Source organism: Coenobita brevimanus, chromosome 55, assembly GCF_032717465.1.
Source record: "Coenobita brevimanus isolate Jiangsu-jjx chromosome 55, ASM3271746v2, whole genome shotgun sequence".
In the NCBI taxonomy this organism is placed as follows: Eukaryota; Metazoa; Arthropoda; class Malacostraca; order Decapoda; family Coenobitidae; genus Coenobita; species Coenobita brevimanus.
Window position 1 is genome coordinate 29,565,062 of NC_137008.1, and position 23,047 is coordinate 29,588,108.

Here is a 23,047-nt window from a genome sequence, read left to right on the forward strand (position 1 = left end):
TCCCTATTCATGTGATTAATTATGAATATCTGAGTTTGCCCTTCGTCGTTCGTATGACATAATGCGTTTTCTACTGACAATCCCTTTACATAATTCTTCTAAGACAAGAACAGTACTATTCCGTAATTTGCTCTTTATGGTAACTTTCATGTAGGAATTAGGTGGTATAACTAAATCATTGGTGAGATGGGCTGGAAAAATTGATAAATCAGTACTGTTATCTGGGTCACTAATTCTGGAGGATGGGGCTGGTGGTGGGAGTGGATCTACAGTATACACTCATCTGTTTGTGTATGTTTGTTTAAGCCTTTAATATTACCAATTCTTTTTGGCTCTCTTTTACCAATCGGTGAGGGCACTGAAGGTATTTCCTTTATGAATTCATTGTCAAAGTCTATTCCATTCATTTGTGGGAGTATAGTTATGTTCTCTGCTCTCATGGATCTTAAGCCCAGTAACATATGAACTTTAATTGCTAAGTTTTCAACGATATAGAAAAATGCAGAGAATGGTCTTGTAGTTTCTGTGAAACTGATATTTAATCTTATCATACCTTTCACTGTAATTTGTTTTCCATCTACCGTGTATAAATCTAAATCAGCTTCATCCAGAAGTGTTACTTTCTTCTTATTTTTAAGAATTCTATTTATTTCTTCATGTGTTATTAAGTTCACTGGAGAGCCTGTATCTAAAAATAATGAAACATTTTGATCCTCACATACAGCTGGTATCAAGATACACTCATTTCCCAACATGCCTCCTATGTGAATTTTAGACTTGTTTTTCTTTACGTTTGTTCGTTTTTTGTCATGACTTGGTCTTCCCCTGATTTGAACATAGACACAATTTTTTCTACTGTTTTGCAATCACTGGTCCAGTGCCCTTGGTATCTATGATGCCTACAGTAAGGACCAAATCCTTGTGTCTTTTGTTTGTCCTCTTTTGCCTTGATAAAGCATTCATACCTTGTGTGTCCTGGTTTTGCACAATAATGACATAGAATGGACCTATCCCTTGACTGTGACCTACGAGGTGACTTCCCATAAGTAGTGTTGTTTATGGCGCGAGACCTGCTCGGGCTGCGCGAAAACTTATGAAACTGCCTGTAGCCTGGTGTCTGCGATCGAGCCCTTGTCAGATATGGTTGTTTGCTCTGCCTGCTTTCGGGTCGCGATCGATTTTGTTCTCTGTTTGGGGTCGGTGTAGATGTTTTCACAGCTGATACTGTGTCAGGTACCCTCATTCTACTAGAATGTGCGGGTGTGTCGACCATACCTGCTTTACTGCACTGCATCTCTACCTCGTTCATTAAGTCTAGTAAGCACATGCCTGGGGTGTACGCGATCGTCTTGGCGATCTTAAGGGTCCTATCAGATAATTTACACAAGGCAGCTACATAACCAATGATGTCCACGACGAGGTCTGGGGACATCTTTCCATCATCTGTTATCCAAGTTGAGTTTTCCAAAGCAACTAACAATGTTCTTTTGATTGTGGAGACATCAGCAGTTATTTCACTGAGCACATGGTTTGTAGTGTGCTCCCTTACAAGATCTACAATTTTATGTAATTCTGGAATTATACCTGGCAAGAAGTTCATACCTCCAGAAAATTTCTTCAAAAATTCAGTTTTAAATTCATCTTATGTCCTAGCTTTATGGAGCTTATCCGATTGCAATAAATTGCTTGCTGGACATCTTTCCTGGCTTATACAAGATGAAAAAATAGCAATTTTCTCTTGTTCATCTAGTATGTGGCACTTGATGAACATTTGTTCGCACTGACTGACTAATGAAATGACATGAATGAGATCTTTTTCTGTGCCAGAGAATTTTGGGGCAGTTTTATCCTCATGGTACACGAACACATGGGGTGTGGTTGTTAGATCCACGGTTTTTGTTTCTTGATTCATTTTCACTGTTTGCTATGCTAATTTAACTTGGACTTGTTTATCATTGTGTGAGGGAATGGTGGAATATATTCGACCGGACTGGTGAACCCTGTTAAGTATATTGGCATACGTATGCAAGTCAGCAACAAAGTCCTCACTTGCTACGTCAGAGGGGGTTTCCCACTCATCATCTGAAACTGCCATATTTATTTCTTGGTCTTTAATTTGTAGTGAGGTTTGTACAAGGGGTGTGTTGCCTTGGTGCTCTCCTAACTGTGAGTCTGTTGTTGTGGCTAATTGTGTCATTTGGTATTAACGTGGGTGGTGGCGAAAATATTCCTGTCATTAAGATATGGTGTTATGAAATACTCCTTTTGTTTATTTATGTCCTAACAAAATAGATGAGTAAATAAGTTGAAATAGATGATAGATAGTGAGTGTATAAGTGTATATATGGAAATAAGTAAAAAAGTTGAATATAGCTAATTTTAGCACTGAGAAGAAATGAGTAAGTATAATTTTACCCACTTGATACAGATCGTAGAGGTGTGTCGATACAAAAGTCGATCTCGGAAGAAAAATGCAGGGTTGATTGAAGATCTCTTGATAATTCTAGTGCTGTGTTGATGGACGATATTACTCAGGAAATTCCAGGGCCTGGTGCTTGTGGTGGTTAACAGCTGTCACAGGCAAACCTCAGCATAGAACGTCGAATTTCCAACTCAATACTGTGGAAATAAATGAGTATCAGTAGGAGCTAGGTGAATAATGAGTAATGAGTAGTGGGTGAGAAGTGCCTGGTGTCAGTGACACGTTGCTTGGCGTGGCAAACTCGCGTTGTGATGTCCCTCAGCACATGGTGACGTCGGCTTCCCACACTGGTAGCTGTGGTGAATACTGAGTAGCGATGCTTAAGCTGGGTGAAGAAAGGTGAGTAAGTCGCGTTATAAATGTGGCTCTGGTGTTTTGCTGCGTGTCTTGACCTCTGCGTCAGCGATGGAGGTAGTCGGGAGAGAGTGGTAGGGGTATGTTTGCTTGTTGCATTAATGTTTCCTCTTCTTTACTTGCTTTGTTTTTTATTCTTCTTGCTGCTTCTTGAAGTTACGTGAAGATTATAGAGTTGTTTTGTAGACTTGTAGGCTATTTGCATTGTAGGCTGTATTTCGTAGGAATCACTGTAGAACTGAAGCTAATCTTGTAGAGTGTTGCCTGCTTTTGTAGAAATTCACTGTTGATACGAAGACGTGGTCCGAACTTTCGCAGCCATCAAATGTCACAAAAAGGACTTTGTAGTTACTTGTAGAGAAGTTTTTTGGTTTAGTTCTCACTCTCGATTTCTTGTAGTAGGAATTAAAGATGAATACAAGGAGTTGATCTTCATTTATTATCTTCAGAGAAATCTAAGTTGAGCAGGGTATGTCTTACAGAGACAATATAATAAGTAAGTCTAGTTGAGCCCCTCTTCTCTTGTTCACTCTTTCCACTACCTGTCGGTTCACTCGCTAGCCTCCTTCCGAGCTCTCTTTCCTAAATTCTGGTGAAACAGGGGTCGTGTCACGTGTGTTACACTATGGTTGGAAAGTTCCAGAAACATGTGTGTGAGTATGTGTGTATGTCACTAGGCTTTGTCCCCCTGCTATCTCGCTGACACACTACCTGCATCATCTCCTGACATTGCTACTTTCTAATCTGTCGTCAGCATTTCCTCAGTTAACTTGCAAGATCATTTCCGTTTCCCAGGCTCGCATAGAGCTGTCTATCTGTCTATTTATCTATCTATCTATTATGATTTGTAAATATAATATGGACTCATAACACTAGTTTCCCGAAGCCTTTTGGTTACAGGGTGCGGTTTTTCATGTTAGCTCTCTCCGTTCGAAGACTGACAGTCTGTCCACATCGGATCCCGAGCGTCGGTTTCTGGCTACTCCCTCGTGTAACATTCTGTAGGTCCATTGTTGGAGAAAATGGCTTATTTCCCTCTCAGATGACCATGTCACTCTTCTTAGAACATGCCTCCACTCATGAGGGTTCTGTCACCGTCTATAGTGATGGCTCTAAAACTGTTCCTGGAGTAGACTTTGGAGTTGTCTACCCTTCCTTCAGTAGGGAGGTATCCTTCCTGGTGTTGTTTCAGTGTATACAGCTGAACTGACTTCAATTGTATTTGCTTTCCAAATCATTTTTACTCCCCCAATCTACTTTTGTGATTTCTAGTGACTCCAATAGTGCTCTCTCTGCCCTGGAGTCTTTTAATGCATCCCATCCACTGGTTTTATCGATTTTAGAGTGGCTTTTTCTTCTTGGCCGTCGTGGCCATTGTGTAGATTTCGCTTGGGTCTCCGCACATGTTGGTGTGGTGGGCAATGAGAGGGCAGACACTTAGGGGTAAAGCTGCGTCTTCTCGACGGCCACCAACCAACTACCCTGTTCCTGCTTCTGATTTAACACGTTGCTTGAGATAAGTGATTCGTATGTGCTGGCAGAGACAGTGGGATGGTGTTGCTCATAACAAGCTAAAAGAATTTTTTCCAGAGAGTGGCTGTGCCAAGGGTTCTCCCCTCCATGCCTCGGGGATTAAAAGTGGCTCTTACCAAACTTCGCATTGGGCACTCTTGGCTTACACATGGGTTCTTTATGAGTGGTGGGACTCAGCCGTACTGTGATGATTGCCTTGTTCTGCTTACTACCCGTCACTTGCTGGTCGAGTGTCCAAGTCTGGGGGACCTTCGTCAGAGATTCTTCCATAGTCATAAGGGGACAACTGGTGCCTACTGTCTCCTCGATGTTTGGTGGAGCCTCCAGGAATTTTACTGATGTTTTTAGTTTTCTTCAGGAGGCGGGCCTCCTTCCACATTTATAAGTAACTGGTATTTTATAAACTATTCTCTTATTTTCCGTGTTTTGTTTCTAATAATCGGTATTAACTTTATATTAAATATTCATATCATATTTGCGGCTCCTTTACCTTATCCGGCAGCATATGAACCAAGCAGTTGCGCAGCCAGATTTTAATTATGTTCAGTCAATCAATTAATATTAACACTCCAGGGTCTCGTCAATGAAATCTGTAATACAAACTGTATGCAGGGCATACTTAGCTATGCTCCGATACCAGGACTGCAACCATTCTGTTAGAATATGTGATCCTTTTTACAGGGAGTTAGTCATTATGTATTTAATCCTTTTGCTTACAGAGCAGGGGTTATTATCTTTGTTATTACCCCAACAAGGGTAATTTTGCCATTTCATGAGGCGATATCGGTAAAACATTGCTCGGCGATTATTATTTTTTTATTTATAAGACACTAAAAAAATTATCGTGAGCAAGGTCTGGCTTCTTTCTGATTGGTAAAGAATACACCAGCTATGCTTAAAAAAAAGCCAAACATAGACTGGTTGTTGACTATGACATGCAATACGTATTGTCTCTAACTGAGCCGTGCATAGAAAAGCTGATTAAAGAACAAACTTTCACCCATCACAGCAGTAGAATAACAAGTGTATATTCTACTGATAACACATAGTTAATGTAATTGAAAACCATATACTGACTTCCTATTATAGCTTGTACATTGTACAATGTACAATCACCTGGTAAATACAAGTACCAATGTTTTTCTACTTTCTGTCTGTTTATGTAGGACGGGGTAGGAACAGCCATCTTGATGTGCCAAGGGGTAACAGTGTTAAAAGCTTAAGAACCATTGATATAAAGGATAAAATAAAGATTCTCTCTCTCTCTCTCTCTCTCTCTCTCTCTCTCTCTCTCTCTCTCTCTCCCCACATCTGAGGAGAATACAGCCATGATGGTCTCACCCAGTCCAACATGATTCCCGCCCCCGGGAGAGTGACGTGGTTGATATGTTGTCCAATAAAATATTGATATTGGATTACGTCATGAGCACGCGGGGCTTGCTTTTCTCTCTCACCAGAGCATCGTGGACACACCGCATGTTGCACTCAGCTTTTGCTACTAGGTTATTGCCAATCCTTACGTAACCAAGCCTAGGATACCGTCTGCTAACCCGTTGACGCGCTGCCATCTACCTCAGGATACTAGGCTGGAGATAATTGAGCTAGTAAGCTGGAGAAAAAGCTCAGAAACACACACTTTCAAAGTGAGGAAATTTATTTTGGTGTCAAAATGGGTCTAGGTTGATGTTTTTAGGAGCACTTGTCGAAGATTTTGTGACTATTAATTTTTTTCCACACGGTCTTGTGTTGGTCCAAGACGTTTTTCGTCCTAGACGGGACCCTCAGGCGACAATTTTCCCGTCTTGGACGCGTATATATATATATATATATATATATATATATATATATATATATATATATATATATATATATATATATATACGCACATCAAGACCATCTTCATCAGCCATTGCATGACCATTGCTGAACAAAGCCCTTCCCGAACCTTCTCCCCAGTTTTCTTGACTGTGCTAATCTCTACCAGGTGTTACCTGCAAACTTCTCTATCTCATCTCTCAGTATCCTGTCTAGCTTGTTTGTCCTACGCTTGCAGTCTCTTGGAGTCACGGCAGACAGCCTCTTGCTCCATCGGCTACCCTTAATTCATGCTACATGATCTTTCAATTTCTCTTCGTTTGTAACTTCTATAATGTCCTTGACTTCTGTCTTTTCTATCGCCCAAGTTGATCTCCTGTTTTTCATGGAAATTCCCAACATAGACCTTTCCATTGCTCTTTGAGAAAGGATTAGTTGGCTTTCCTCTGATGTTGTTTCCAGGTCTCACATCCATACGTCATAGCTGGGATTCCAAGCATGCTTTTCTGTCCATACATACCGGCAAGCTGCTTGCCTTGATGCCTATATGTCTGCTAAACGATATCCATTCCATTGTAATGAGTCATTTTATTTTGCTATCATGGTCTTTCGTTAGCTTTGTAATTGTTTAATAAGTAGTTTAGTAATTGTATTCCTGAATTTCTTTTTTTCTTTTTTTCTTTTTTTTGATGACGGTCTATGGCGTATATGAATTAATAATATCTTTAATATTACTCCGGTTCATCTTTAGCACTAATTTCAGACTTTCCCCATTTAAATAATTTAATACTTCTTGCATTATCCCTGCTGTTTCTCGGATTAGACTAATGCCATCTGCAAATCTTACAAGGTTTAAATATTCTCCTTCTATGGTTAATCATTCGTTCTTCCATCCTAGCTTCCTGGAAATGCTTTCAAGATGTGTATTTTTTTTTGTATGTGTGAAATTATACCGCCCTGACAGACGCCTTTCTCAGTCTTAATTTCTGAGTCTTTATGTATCTTGTCTTTAGCAGTTCCATCACATTCACTCCATGTTCTCTGTGTGAATTTATAATTGCTATGTGCTCTACTGAGTCAAGAGCCATTTCGTAATCGACAAAACCTAAGCACAGTGTTCTTTTTTTTTTTTATATTCTGTAGCTTTTGTCAGTTAGCTGATACATTGTGTGTATATGATCAGTAGTCGAATAGCGGTTTAGGAATCCTGCATTCCTCCGAGGTTGCAATTCCTCCCAATTTGTTATTGTACAGTCTTAATGATGAGTTTATAAATAACTTATAATTCCATGTAGGTCAGTTGTTAATAAGATCTTTTGAGCCTCCGTTCTTGTAAAGTAAAATAACTACTGCAGTACACCATTGCTGGGAATTTCTTCTTCTTTATGCGTTGGGTAAATAAGCAGGCGAGTCGGTTTTGAACTTATACTACAGCATCCGACAGTAAGTTTGTCACTATTCAATTTTCTCCTAGTCCCTTTCATATTTTATGTTATTAAGAGACTTGGAGGCGATTTGTTTGTGGCCACCCCAAACGGGATTGAGGCGTCTGGCAATAGATAGATAGATAGAAGAGAACTGTTTATATAATCAGGTGTAACCTCTGGTATTTTACTTGTGCTAACTGAAAAGTCAACTAGTCTCTGATGCATATAGTTCTGTGGAAAATTCTTCAGCTCTCTTCACCATCAAGCCTACTGTCCTCACTAGATCACTTCACAATTTTTGTCTTTCAGTTATATTTCTTGCATTCGTATTGTCATTCTGCATTGGGCCCGTTTGAAACCTTTTTCCTTTTCTGATGGTTTATCTGATCCGACCCATGTGTCCCTTTCGTTCTTCTTCTCCCTGTATCTTACTGATGAACTTAGTTAATTCTGCACCTTCTGTGTCATTTTTCTCTGCTTCCTGCGCTGATTCCCTAACACTTTTGTGAGTCTACCATTCAGCTAAGTCACACTAGGAATATCTTAGAGCCTGACATCTGTTTTTTTATTTTTAACCGTAAGACAGACACGATTTCGTGTACTGTATATAAATGAATCATACAGTATACATATATATATATATAGATATATAGATATATATATATATATATATATATATATATATATATATATATATATATATATATATGTGTGTGTGTGTGTGTGTGTGTGTGTGTGTGTGTGTGTGTGTGTGTGTATCATCTTCAGCCTTTGCAAGTCAATTGCTGAACAAAAGTCTCCTCCAACCTTCTCCACGAATTCCCTGACTGAGCCAATCTCTGCCTTATTTTCCCTGTAAATTTCTCTGTTTCTTCTCTCCACTCCCAGCCTGGCCTTTTTCTGCTGTGTTTACTATCTCTTGGAGTGCAGTCAGTCACCCTCTTGCTCCCCCAGTCATCCCTTATTCTTGCTACATGGCTTGCCCACCTCCATTTCGGTTCTTTTATAACTTCTATAATGTCTTTGAGTTTAGTCTGCTCTCTCACCCAAGTTGATCTTTTCCTGTCTCTTAAAGATATTCCCAACATTGTTCTTTCCATTCCCCTTTGAGAACGGATTAGCTGTTTTTCCATCGATTATGTCAGATTCCAGGTCTCACAACCGTATTTCATAGCCAGTATTATACATTCGTTATATACTTTTCGTTTCATACATATTGGCAAGCTACTTTTCATGATATCTTTATGTTTACCGAAATCTTTCTATCGAATTGTAATGCGGCTTTTTATTTCGCTATCATTGTCTCTCGTTATTTTTAGTATTTGCCCGAAGTAACTACTCCTCGACTTCATCAAGAATTTCTTCGTTCATTCTGATGACGCTCTTTCGTGTATTTTGATAAAACATTAGATTTACTCCAGTTCAACTTTAGCCCTACTTTGAGACTTTCTCTGTTCAGGTCATACAATGTCTCTGCTGTTTCTGAGATCAGGACAGTGTCCTGTGAATATCTTAAGTGGTTTAGCTTTTCCCCCATATGATTATGCCTCAGTTTTCCCAGTCTAGCTTTCTGAAAATGCATTCTAGGCATACTGTAAACAATTTTGGTGAAATTGTATCTCCCTGACAGGCGCCCTACTCAGTCTTAATTTTTTCCGAGTCTTTATTTAATTTATAACTGTAGCGGTTCCTTTATATTTGTTTTCGAACAGTTTTACAATGTTTTCATTTGCTGCTTGTTCTTGCAATGAATTTATTATTGCCATGTGCTCCTCTGAGTTGAAAATCTTTTCATAATAAACAAAAGCTAAGAACAGTGGTTTATTATATTCTTCAGTTTTCTCACCTGCTGATTCAATGTCTGTAGATGATCAGTAGTCGAATAACCATTTCGGAATATATATATATATATATATATATATATATATATATATATATATACAAATATATATATATATATATATATATATATATATATATATATATATATATATATATATATATATACAAATATATATATATATATATATATATATATATATATATATATATATATATACAAATATATATATATATATATATATATATATATATATATATATATATATATATATATATATATATATATATATATATATATATATATATATATATATATATATATATATATATATATATATATATATATATATATATATATATATATATATATATATATATATATATATATATATATATATATATATATATATATATATATATATATATATATATATATATATTGTTACTAGTGTAAGAATGGCTATATATTTTTGTGTATATGTTGTGTATATTATACGTGTGTGTATAATGCGTGCACGTCGCCAGGCGAGGTGTGTGTCGACGCTATGTACACTAGTATCAACACACATTCACTGGCTATGATGTTGTTTGTTGGTACACGCACATTTATAAAATCTTAGTTAATTTTGTTTGTTCTCTCGACGCGGGTGTGGTTAATGTCGTTTTAAAATCAGTGACTTCCGGTGGAGTGTAAACTGGCGACATAAAGATTTGTATTCACCAGTGATATTTATAACGTTTGGAGTATGGGCGAGAAATTAATTCGCTTAACACTTCTGTATATTTCTCCTCTGGCCTGCAGCTGCGAGCTAATGTAGGCACACGGCCGGAAGATATTTAAGGGGGGGATTTTGGATGGAGAGAGAGTTTTTGTGAGATTGGCATCGAGAGAGGGAGTGTTTGGACTGGAGATAAGAGAGGGAGGAGAAGCAGTATCTTTGTTGTATATATTTCTGAACATTTTTCACTTTGCATCAGCATCCAATCGTAAGTATTATTGTTGCTGTATTATTATTATTTGTGGCAATTATAGAGTACAGTTCAGTTATCTTTGTTTTTATGATTTTACTTCTTTTGTCTGGCAAGATTATTCCCAGACTTTAGTGTGATTATCCAGGGTATTATCAGGTGGCTTGTTTTTCTCATTCTTTTGTATTTTATTATCTCATTGTAAATTTTGGGAATATTATTAGCATGTATTATATTAGATATTTTTCATCTTGTTTATTTTGCCCTTGTTAACGTCAGCTAATTTTATTTACTTTCGGACCTGTGTTGCAATATTGGAGTTAGTGTTTTTTTTTTATTATTATTTTTCATTAATTAATCATTTGATCATTTTCACTGTTTTTCTCAATTTTCTTATGCAGTCAGATTTAGTTATCTAGTGTTGCCTACTCCCATCTTATAACATATTAACTGACGTTACCTCGCCAGGATAATACCCTGATATTTAGTTTCTTATTGTGTCATTGTGGTTGTGTATCATCAGGGAGGGTAGAACTAGTGATGTTACTGTGGCACTCCCTACATATTGTGAATCAGCAAGATGCATTTGATTTAATCAACTCAGGACCAATGGAGAATAAGGTTAGGAGGTTGCAGAGGCAGGAGTTAATCCTAGTTGCCCAAGCTCTTCAAATTCAGGGTGAGGTGGGTAATGCCTTCCCATTAGTTAACTTAATTTGCCACCGACTGTTTGGCACAGATCCATACGAAGTTCCTGGATTCTTGCCAGACCTTGAATCAATTTCTGGATGAGTTCATTCATCCCTTGATAGTTTAGTTGAGGACACTGTCATCCAGCAGAAAGAATTTATTGATGCAGAGCAGGCTATGCGCGATCATGAGTATAAGATGTTACAGCTTAAGCTACAGCTTCAGACGGAGAAGAAGGAAGAAGAGAATAGTAAACCGGAACAGATGAAGCTTAACTATGAAATACGTATGTATTGCCCAAGTGCTCAAGTAATTTTCCCCATTGTTATTCAGAATTTAGAGCCGTTGAACTGACTAAATTATTTCCCCCATTCGATGAGTACTTAGTCCTGGAGTTCTTTGACCGATTTGAGAAGATTGCTACAAGTAACAAGTGACCCAGAGACAACTGGGCAACTCTAGTTCAGACAGTAATAAAAAATAAAGCGCTGAAGGCCTATGACAGTCTTAGCCACCAAGAATCACAGGATTACGAGGTATTAAAGAAAGACATACTGCATGCATACGAGATGAGACCTGAAGCTTACAGACAAAAATTTAGTAATTGTAGGAAGCGCCCTCATGACACTTTGTAGATTTCAGTAGGCAGATGGCTGATGCTTTTAATCAATTAATACGAAGTGAGGATGTCTCAGAATCTTGTGTTAAGCTTAAGGAACTTGTTATCCTCGAGAACTTCCTTGAGAAGATTGATGCAGATTTAAGAACTTACCTTGCTGATAAGAAAGTTAAGAATGCTGCTGAAGCTGCGGTTTATGTAGGTGATTACTTACTGTTTAAGAATTTGAAAAAGGGTAAGGAAGTTCCTAGGAGTGTTCCCCTAGTGGGTAAGGAGTGTTGGAGTGGCCCTGGTGAGAGAGGATAGTGTTTGGAAACTCCCTGTACTGTTGTTTGCAGATGATACTGTGTTGTTGAGTGAAGACGAAGGGGAGCTGCAAGGCTTGGTGGATGAGTTTGAGAGAGTGTGTAAGAAACGGAACCTAAAGGTGAATGTAGGGAAGAGTAAAGTGATGGTCTTTGAGAGAGGTGAAGTTAGTGAATGCACACCGAGGTTAGATGGTGAGGAATTGGAAAATGTGAGTACGTTTAAGTATTTGGGTAGTGTGATGAGTAAGGATGGAGGTTTGGAGGGTGAAGTGCTTGAAAGGGTACAGCAGGGAAGAAAGGTTGCTGGTTCCTTGAAAGCAGTGATAAGAAACAGGGAAGTGAGCATGGAAGTGAAAAAGTTACTACATGACAGTATTGTGATACCAACTCTAACGTACGGAAGTGAAGCTTGGACATTGTTGGAAGGACACAAGTCAAGAGAGAGAGCAGTAGAAATGAGTTATTTAAGAGGAGCCTGTGGAGTCACGTGGAGAGACAGGCTGACGAATGAGGATATAAAGGAGCGTTGTGGTGTGGATGTGGATGTGATAGGAAGCGTTATGAGGAACGCACTGAGGTGGTTTGGCCATGTGGAGAGGATGGAGGGTGAAAGACTGACGAAGAGAGTGTAAGTGAGTGAGGTGGAGGGGGGGAGAGGGAGGGGGAGGCCGAGGATCAGATGGAGGGATGGGGTGGAGAGGTATATGAGAGAGGGGGTGTGAGTTGGGAGCAGGGCAGTGAAATGGCGGGGGACAGGGTGACTTGGAGGCGATTTGTTTGTGGCCACCTCAAACGGGATTGAGGCGTCTGGCAATAGATAGATAGATAGATAGAAGTTCCTAGGAGTGTTCCCCAGAAGTGTTACCCCTCTCAGCTCCCCAAACAACCATCACAGAGGCCCAACTCCACGAATTACTCACACCTAAACCTGATACACCTCACATTTCCCTAAAACCTACACGCCACCCATTTACTTTCTCACATTGCAAGAGGCCAGGTCACACTGTGGATAGATGCTGGCTATAGTCAGGTGTTGTGAAGCCAGCGAGCTCTGTTTGTGTGGAGCTCCCTTGGTTACCCCTTCAGTTGGTTCCCCAGTTTTTAGTCAGGGAAACTGATGTTTTACCCCCTTCAAGGGTTGATGTTGTTCCGGAAGGTGGGAAGAAGGTCACAGTTCTGTTGAAGCACACTGCTTCAGGTGTGGTACATGCAGTAACGAGCAGTGTTGCCCCTGGTCCTTCGTATGCTCCCTACCTATATTCTGGTTCTGTGAAGCTGAATGGCGTACAGCAGCCTGTATACATTCTTCGTGACACATGTTCTTCAATTTCTTTGTGACTAATGACAAAAAGTTTTTGATGTTGCAGGAGGAGAGTTTGTTCTGATTGGGGGAGAAACGGGTGCAAAGACTCTGCCGCTAGTTTCTTGTGAGGTTAAATGTCAGTTTTTGATGGATCGACACGACTGGGTGTAGCAGATTATTTACCAGAGAGTGATGTTGATTTAATAATTGGCAATGACCTGGTGAGAGGTGAGGAGATCACCACCCCAGTTTTGTCAGAGGTGCCAGTGCCCTAAGTTCCCCAGCAGGTTGATCCCAATGATGCAGAGGTATTCCCAGTTTGTTCAGTGACTAGGCCCATGTCACTTGCAGAGAGAAGTCGACAGGAGAAAGTTGCTTGTAGTGTGCCCAGCGTTATCGTACCAGGCAACAGTTAGTCCTACGTCCGAGGACACGAAACAATCGGACAATGAGATCTTTGGCAGATACGTTGATGGGTTCTTTGGAAGATATTCCTCCTGTTCCGTTGGGGGAGGTGAACATTGAGAAGTTAAATGAGTTGCAGTCTGGAGACCAAGAGATTCAGAGGTTGAAGTTGTGTGCGGTGGATGCTTTTGAGGAAAAGGGTGGATGTTTTTATGTGAAAGATGAGATTTGTGGAGACGGTGGAGACCTCCACATGTGAATGTAAATGGTGGGATGTCGTAGCACAAATGTGTGCAGGCAGGAGTTAATTCAACTGGCCCATTCTACTCCATTTGTAGGTCACATGAGTGTAAGGAAGACCATGGAGAGGCTGCGTGTGGAGTTCAACTGGCCCTGCATGGCAGCAGATGTGGCTAAGATTGTCAAACATTATCATATCTGTCAAATTGTGAGTAGGCCAGATCAGTCCGTCCCTAAAGACCCTCTTGTCCCCATTCCTGCCATTGATCCCCTTTTTCCAGGTTTATTATTGATATGGTGGGACCCTTGTCCCTGCGTTTTGATCTACTGTCATTGTATATGCTGATCATCACCCACTCAAATTTCTGAATAATTTGAAGATGAAGAATCAGCGATTGACACGTTGGAGTTTCTTCCTTCAACAGTTTCATTTGGATGTTAGACATATTAAGGATGTTGACAATATCATCGCTGATTGTCTGTCACGTCCTTAAGAACGAATTTTCCCAAGAGAAAATTCTTTCTTAGGTGTGGGCGTGTTACGTGCATGTGTAATATATATTTTTGTGTAAACATTGTGTATATTATACGTGTGTGGATAATGCATGCATGTTGCCAAGCGAGATGTGTGCATCGATGCTATGTACACTAGCATCCACACACATGTACTAGCTATCAAGTTATTTTGTGTTTAGCATGCACACATTTATAAAATCTTACTTAATTCTGTTTGCTCTCTCGACGCGGGTGTGACTAAAGTTGTTTGTAATATCAGTGACTTCCGGTGGAGTGTAAACTGGCGACATAAAGATTTGTATTCACCAGTGATTTTTATAACGTTTGGAGTATGGGGAGAAATTAATTCGCTTAACACTTCTGTATATTTCTCCTCTGGCCTGCAGCTGCGAGCTAATGTAGGCACACGGCCGGAAGATATTTAAGGGGGGGATTTTGGATGGAGAGAGAGTTTTTGTGAGATTGGCATCGAGAGAGGGAGTGTTTGGACTGGAGATAAGAGAGGGAGGAGAAGCAGTATCTTTGTTGTATATATTTCTGAACATTTTTCACTTTGCATCAGCATCCAATCGTAAGTATTATTGTTGCTGTATTATTATTATTTGTGGCAATTATAGAGTACAGTTCAGTTATCTTTGTTTTTATGATTTTACTTCTTTTGTCTGGCAAGATTATTCCCAGACTTTAGTGTGATTATCCAGGGTATTATCAGGTGGCTTGTTTTTCTCATTCTTTTGTATTTTATTATCTCATTGTAAATTTTGGGAATATTATTAGCATGTATTATATTAGATATTTTTCATCTTGTTTATTTTGCCCTTGTTAACGTCAGCTAATTTTATTTACTTTCGGACCTGTGTTGCAATATTGGAGTTAGTGTTTTTTTTTTATTATTATTTTTCATTAATTAATCATTTGATCATTTTCACTGTTTTTCTCAATTTTCTTATGCAGTCAGATTTAGTTATCTAGTGTTGCCTACTCCCATCTTATAACATATTAACTGACGTTACCTCGCCAGGATAATACCCTGATATTTAGTTTCTTATTGTGTCATTGTGGTTGTGTATCATCAGGGAGGGTAGAACTAGTGATGTTACTGTGGCACTCCCTACATATTGTGAATCAGCAAGATGCATTTGATTTAATCAACTCAGGACCAATGGAGAATAAGGTTAGGAGGTTGCAGAGGCAGGAGTTAATCCTAGTTGCCCAAGCTCTTCAAATTCAGGGTGAGGTGGGTAATGCCTTCCCATTAGTTAACTTAATTTGCCACCGACTGTTTGGCACAGATCCATACGAAGTTCCTGGATTCTTGCCAGACCTTGAATCAATTTCTGGATGAGTTCATTCATCCCTTGATAGTTTAGTTGAGGACACTGTCATCCAGCAGAAAGAATTTATTGATGCAGAGCAGGCTATGCGCGATCATGAGTATAAGATGTTACAGCTTAAGCTACAGCTTCAGACGGAGAAGAAGGAAGAAGAGAATAGTAAACCGGAACAGATGAAGCTTAACTATGAAATACGTATGTATTGCCCAAGTGCTCAAGTAATTTTCCCCATTGTTATTCAGAATTTAGAGCCGTTGAACTGACTAAATTATTTCCCCCATTCGATGAGTACTTAGTCCTGGAGTTCTTTGACCGATTTGAGAAGATTGCTACAAGTAACAAGTGACCCAGAGACAACTGGGCAACTCTAGTTCAGACAGTAATAAAAAATAAAGCGCTGAAGGCCTATGACAGTCTTAGCCACCAAGAATCACAGGATTACGAGGTATTAAAGAAAGACATACTGCATGCATACGAGATGAGACCTGAAGCTTACAGACAAAAATTTAGTAATTGTAGGAAGCGCCCTCATGACACTTTGTAGATTTCACTAGGCAGATGGCTGATGCTTTTAATCAATTAATACGAAGTGAGGATGTCTCAGAATCTTGTGTTAAGCTTAAGGAACTTGTTATCCTCGAGAACTTCCTTGAGAAGATTGATGCAGATTTAAGAACTTACCTTGCTGATAAGAAAGTTAAGAATGCTGCTGAAGCTGCGGTTTATGTAGGTGATTACTTACTGTTTAAGAATTTGAAAAAGGGTAAGGAAGTTCCTAGGAGTGTTCCCCTAGTGGGTAAGGAGTGTTGGAGTGGCCCTGGTGAGAGAGGATAGTGTTTGGAAACTCCCTGTACTGTTGTTTGCAGATGATACTGTGTTGTTGAGTGAAGACGAAGGGGAGCTGCAAGGCTTGGTGGATGAGTTTGAGAGAGTGTGTAAGAAACGGAACCTAAAGGTGAATGTAGGGAAGAGTAAAGTGATGGTCTTTGAGAGAGGTGAAGTTAGTGAATGCACACCGAGGTTAGATGGTGAGGAATTGGAAAATGTGAGTACGTTTAAGTATTTGGGTAGTGTGATGAGTAAGGATGGAGGTTTGGAGGGTGAAGTGCTTGAAAGGGTACAGCAGGGAAGAAAGGTTGCTGGTTCCTTGAAAGCAGTGATAAGAAACAGGGAAGTGAGCATGGAAGTGAAAAAGTTACTACATGACAGTATTGTGATACCAACTCTAACGTACGGAAGTGAAGCTTGGACATTGTTGGAAGGACACAAGTCAAGAGAGAGAGCAGTAGAAATGAGTTATTTAAGAGGAGCCTGTGGAGTCACGTGGAGAGACAGGCTGACGAATGAGGATATAAAGGAGCGTTGTGGTGTGGATGTGGATGTGATAGGAAGCGTTATGAGGAACACACTGAGGTGGTTTGGCCATGTGGAGAGGATGGAGGGTGAAAGACTGACGAAGAGAGTGTAAGTGAGTGAGGTGGAGGGGGGGAGAGGGAGGGGGAGGCCGAGGATCAGATGGAGGGATGGGGTGGAGAGGTATATGAGAGAGGGGGGTGTGAGTTGGGAGCAGGGCAGTGAAATGGCGGGGGACAGGGTGACTTGGAGGCGATTTGTTTGTGGCCACCTCAAACGGGATTGAGGCGTCTGGCAATAGATAGATAGATAGATAGAAGTTCCTAGGAGTGTTCCCCAGAAGTGTTACCCCTCTCAGCTCCCCAAACAACCATCACAGAGGCCCAACTCCACGAATTACTCACACCTAAACCTGATACACCTCACATTTCCCTAAAACCTACACGCCACCCATTTACTTTCTCACATTGCAAGAGGCCAGGTCACACTGTGGATAGATGCTGGCTATAGTCAGGTGTTGTGAAGCCAGCGAGCTCTGTTTGTGTGGAGCTCCCTTGGTTACCCCTTCAGTTGGTTCCCCAGTTTTTAGTCAGGGAAACTGATGTTTTACCCCTTCAAGGGTTGATGTTGTTCCGGAAGGTGGGAAGAAGGTCACAGTTCTGTTGAAGCACACTGCTTCAGGTGTGGTACATGCAGTAACGAGCAGTGTTGCCCCTGGTCCTTCGTATGCTCCCTACCTATATTCTGGTTCTGTGAAGCTGAATGGCGTACAGCAGCCTGTATACATTCTTCGTGACACATGTTCTTCAATTTCTTTGTGACTAATGACAAAAAGTTTTTGATGTTGCAGGAGGAGAGTTTGTTCTGATTGGGGGAGAAACGGGTGCAAAGACTCTGCCGCTAGTTTCTTGTGAGGTTAAATGTCAGTTTTTGATGGATCGACACGACTGGGTGTAGCAGATTATTTACCAGAGAGTGATGTTGATTTAATAATTGGCAATGACCTGGTGAGAGGTGAGGAGATCACCACCCCAGTTTTGTCAGAGGTGCCAGTGCCCTAAGTTCCCCAGCAGGTTGATCCCAATGATGCAGAGGTATTCCCAGTTTGTTCAGTGACTAGGCCCATGTCACTTGCAGAGAGGAGTCGACAGGAGAAAGTTGCTTGTAGTGTGCCCAGCGTTATCGTACCAGGCAACAGTTAGTCCTACGTCCGAGGACACGAAACAATCGGACAATGAGATCTTTGGCAGATACGTTGATGGGTTCTTTGGAAGATATTCCTCCTGTTCCGTTGGGGGAGGTGAACATTGAGAAGTTAAATGAGTTGCAGTCTGGAGACCAAGAGATTCAGAGGTTGAAGTTGTGTGCGGTGGATGCTTTTGAGGAAAAGGGTGGATGTTTTTATGTGAAAGATGAGATTTGTGGAGACGGTGGAGACCTCCACATGTGAATGTAAATGGTGGGATGTCGTAGCACAAATGTGTGCAGGCAGGAGTTAATTCAACTGGCCCATTCTACTCCATTTGTAGGTCACATGAGTGTAAGGAAGACCATGGAGAGGCTGCGTGTGGAGTTCAACTGGCCCTGCATGGCAGCAGATGTGGCTAAGATTGTCAAACATTATCATATCTGTTAAATTGTGAGTAGGCCAGATCAGTCCGTCCCTAAAGACCCTCTTGTCCCCATTCCTGCCATTGATCCCCTTTTTCCAGGTTTATTATTGATATGGTGGGACCCTTGTCCCTGCGTTTTGATCTACTGTCATTGTATATGCTGATCATCACCCACTCAAATTTCTGAATAATTTGAAGATGAAGAATCAGCGATTGACACGTTGGAGTTTCTTCCTTCAACAGTTTCATTTGGATGTTAGACATATTAAGGATGTTGACAATATCATCGCTGATTGTCTGTCACGTCCTTAAGAACGAATTTTCCCAAGAGAAAATTCTTTCTTAGGTGTGGGCGTGTTACGTGCATGTGTAATATATATTTTTGTGTAAACATTGTGTATATTATACGTGTGTGGATAATGCATGCATGTTGCCAAGCGAGATGTGTGCATCGATGCTATGTACACTAGCATCCACACACATGTACTAGCTATCAAGTTATTTTGTGTTTAGCATGCACACATTTATAAAATCTTACTTAATTCTGTTTGCTCTCTCGACGCGGGTGTGACTAAAGTTGTTTGTAATATCAGTGACTTCCGGTGGAGTGTAAACTGGCGACATAAAGATTTGTATTCACCAGTGATTTTTATAACGTTTGGAGTATGGGGGAGAAATTAATTCGCTTAACACTTCTGTATATTTCTCCTCTGGCCTGCAGCTGCGAGCTAATGTAGGCACACGGCCGGAAGATATTTAAGGGGGGGATTTTGGATGGAGAGAGAGTTTTTGTGAGATTGGCATCGAGAGAGGGAGTGTTTGGACTGGAGATAAGAGAGGGAGGAGAAGCAGTATCTTTGTTGTATATATTTCTGAACATTTTTCACTTTGCATCAGCATCCAATCGTAAGTATTATTGTTGCTGTATTATTATTATTTGTGGCAATTATAGAGTACAGTTCAGTTATCTTTGTTTTTATGATTTTACTTCTTTTGTCTGGCAAGATTATTCCCAGACTTTAGTGTGATTATCCAGGGTATTATCAGGTGGCTTGTTTTTCTCATTCTTTTGTATTTTATTATCTCATTGTAAATTTTGGGAATATTATTAGCTTGTATTATATTAGATATTTTTCATCTTGTTTATTTTGCCCTTGTTAACGTCAGCTAATTTTATTTACTTTCGGACCTGTGTTGCAATATTGGAGTTAGTGTTTTTTTTTTTTATTATTTTTCATTAATTAATCATTTGATCATTTTCATTTTCACTCTGTTTTTCTCAATTTTCTTATGCAGTCAGATTTAGTTATCTAGTGTTGCCTACTCCCATCTTATAACATATTAACTGACGTTACCTCGCCAGGATAATACCCTGATATTTAGTTTTTTATTGTGTCATTGTGGTTGTGTATCATCAGGGAGGGTAGAACTAGTGATGTTACTGTGGCACTCCCTACATATTGTGAATCAGCAAGATGCATTTGATTTAATCAACTCAGGACCAATGGAGGATAAGGTTAGGAGGTTGCAGAGGCAGGAGTTAATCCTAGTTGCCCAAGCTCTTCAAATTCAGGGTGAGGTGGGTAATGCCTTCCCATTAGTTAACTTAATTTGCCACCGACTGTTTGGCACAGATCCATACGAAGTTCCTGGATTCTTGCCAGACCTTGAATCAATTTCTGGATGAGTTCATTCATCCCTTGATAGTTTAGTTGAGGACACTGTCATCCAGCAGAAAGAATTTATTGATGCAGAGCAGGCTATGCGCGATCATGAGTATAAGATGTTACAGCTTAAGCTACAGCTTCAGACGGACAAGAAGGAGGAAGAGAATAGTAAACCGGAACAGATGAAGCTTAACTATGAAATACGTATGTATTGCCCAAGTGCTCAAGTAATTTTCCCCATTGTTATTCAGAATTTAGAGCCGTTGAACTGACTAAATTATTTCCCCCATTCGATGAGTACTTAGTCCTGGAGTTCTTTGACCGATTTGAGAAGATTGCTACAAGTAACAAGTGACCCAGAGACAACTGGGCAACTCTAGTTCAGACAGTAATAAAAAATAAAGCGCTGAAGGCCTATGACAGTCTTAGCCACCAAGAATCACAGGATTACGAGGTATTAAAGAAAGACATACTGCATGCATACGAGATGAGACCTGAAGCTTACAGACAAAAATTTAGTAATTGTAGGAAGCGCCCTCATGACACTTTGTAGATTTCAGTAGGCAGATGGCTGATGCTTTTAATCAATTAATGCGAAGTGAGGATGTCTCAGAATCTTGTGTTAAGCTTAAGGAACTTGTTATCCTCGAGAACTTCCTTGAGAAGATTGATGCAGATTTAAGAACTTACCTTGCTGATAAGAAAGTTAAGAATGCTGCTGAAGCTGCGGTTTATGTAGGTGATTACTTACTGTTTAAGAATTTGAAAAAGGGTAAGGAAGTGTTACCCCTCTCAGCTCCCCAAACAACCATCACAGAGGCCCAACTCCACGAATTACTCACACCTAAACCTGATACACCTCACATTTCCCTAAAACCTACACGCCACCCATTTACTTGCTCACATTGCAAGAGGCCAGGTCACACTGTGGATAGATGCTGGCTATAGTCAGGTGTTGTGAAGCCAGTGAGCTCTGTTTGTGTGGAGCTCCCTTGGTTACCCCTTCAGTTGGTTCCCCAGTTTTTAGTCAGGGAAACTGATGTTTTACCCCCTTCAAGGGTTAATGTTGTTCCGGAAGGTGGGAAGAAGGTCACAGTTCTGTTGAAGCACACTGCTTCAGGTGTGGTACATGCAGTAACGAGCAGTGTTGCCCCTGGTCCTTCGTATGCTCCCTACCTGTATTCTGGTTCTGTGAAGCTGAATGGCGTGCAGCAGCCTGTATACATTCTTCGTGACACATGTTCTTCAATTTCTTTGTGGCTAATGACAAAAAGTTTTTGATGTTGCAGGAGGAGAGTTTGTTCTGATTAGGAGAGAAACAGATGCAAAGACTCTGCCGCTAGTTTCTTGTGAGGTTAAATGTCAGTTTTTGATGGATCGACACGTCTGGGTGTAGCAGATTATTTACCAGAGAGTGATGTTGATTTAATAATTGGCAATGACCTGGTGAGAGGTGAGGAGATCACCACTCCAGTTTTGTCAGAGGTGCCAGTGCCCGAAGTTCCCCCGCAGGTTGATCCCAATGATGCAGAGGTATTCCCAGTTTGTTCAGTGACTAGGCCCATGACACGTGCAGAGTCGACAGGAGAAAGTTGCTTGTAGTGTGCCCAGCATTATCGTACCAGGCAACAGTTAGTCCTACGTCGGAGGACACGAAACAATCGGACAATGAGATCTTTGGCAGATACGTTGATGGGTTCTTTGGAAGATATTCCTCCTGTTCCGTTGGGGGAGGTGAACATTGAGAAGTTAAATGAGTTGCAGTCTGGAGACCAAGAGATTCAGAGGTTGAAGTTGTGTGCGGTGGATGCTTTTGAGGAAAAGGGTGGATGTTTTTATGTGAAAGATGAGATTTGTGGAGACGGTGGAGACCTCCACATGTGAATGTAAATGGTGGGATGTCGTAGCACAAATGTGTGCAGGCAGGATTTAATTCAACTGGCCCATTCTACTCCATTTGTAGGTCACATGAGTGTAAGGAAGACCATGGAGGGGCTGCGTGTGGAGTTCAACTGGCCCTGCATGGCAGCAGATGTGGCTAATATTGTCAAACATTATCATATCTGTCAAATTGTGAGTAGGCCAGATCAGTCCGTCCCTAAAGCCCCTCTTGTCCCTATTCCTGCCATTGATCCCCTTTTTCCAAGTTTATTATTGATATGCCAACGGCCATACCACGTTGAGTACACCGCTTCCCGTCTGATCAGCGAAGTTAAGCAACGTTGGGTCTGGTTAGTACTTGGATGGGTGACCGCCTGGGAACACCAGATGCCGTTGGCATCCCTACGTGTCAAGTGGGGTTGGTGGAGGATTAGTGCTCCTCCCTGTAAAACAATTAACTCTAAGCCCTTGGCCACCCCGTCAGGGATACATGGCGTCTGGCAATGAATGAATGAATTATTGATATGGTGGGACCCTTGTCCCTGCGTTTTGATCTACTGTCATTGTGTATGCTGATCATCACCCACTCAAATTTCTGAATAATTTGAAGATGAAGAATCAGCGATTGACACGTTGGAGTTTCTTCCTTCAACAGTTTCATTTGGATGTTAGACATATTAAGGATGTTGACAATAT

At 40.5% G+C, this 23,047-nt stretch overlaps 1 non-coding gene across 1 annotated transcript; it reads left to right on the forward strand.

Annotated features, from left to right (window-relative positions):
* The first annotated feature begins 22,631 nt into the window (after positions 1-22,631).
* On the forward strand, positions 22,632-22,750 carry LOC145401522 (5S ribosomal RNA). Its single transcript, XR_013897613.1, has one exon. It is a non-coding gene; the product is annotated as a 5S ribosomal RNA (ribosomal RNA).
* The last annotated feature ends 297 nt before the right edge of the window (positions 22,751-23,047 follow it).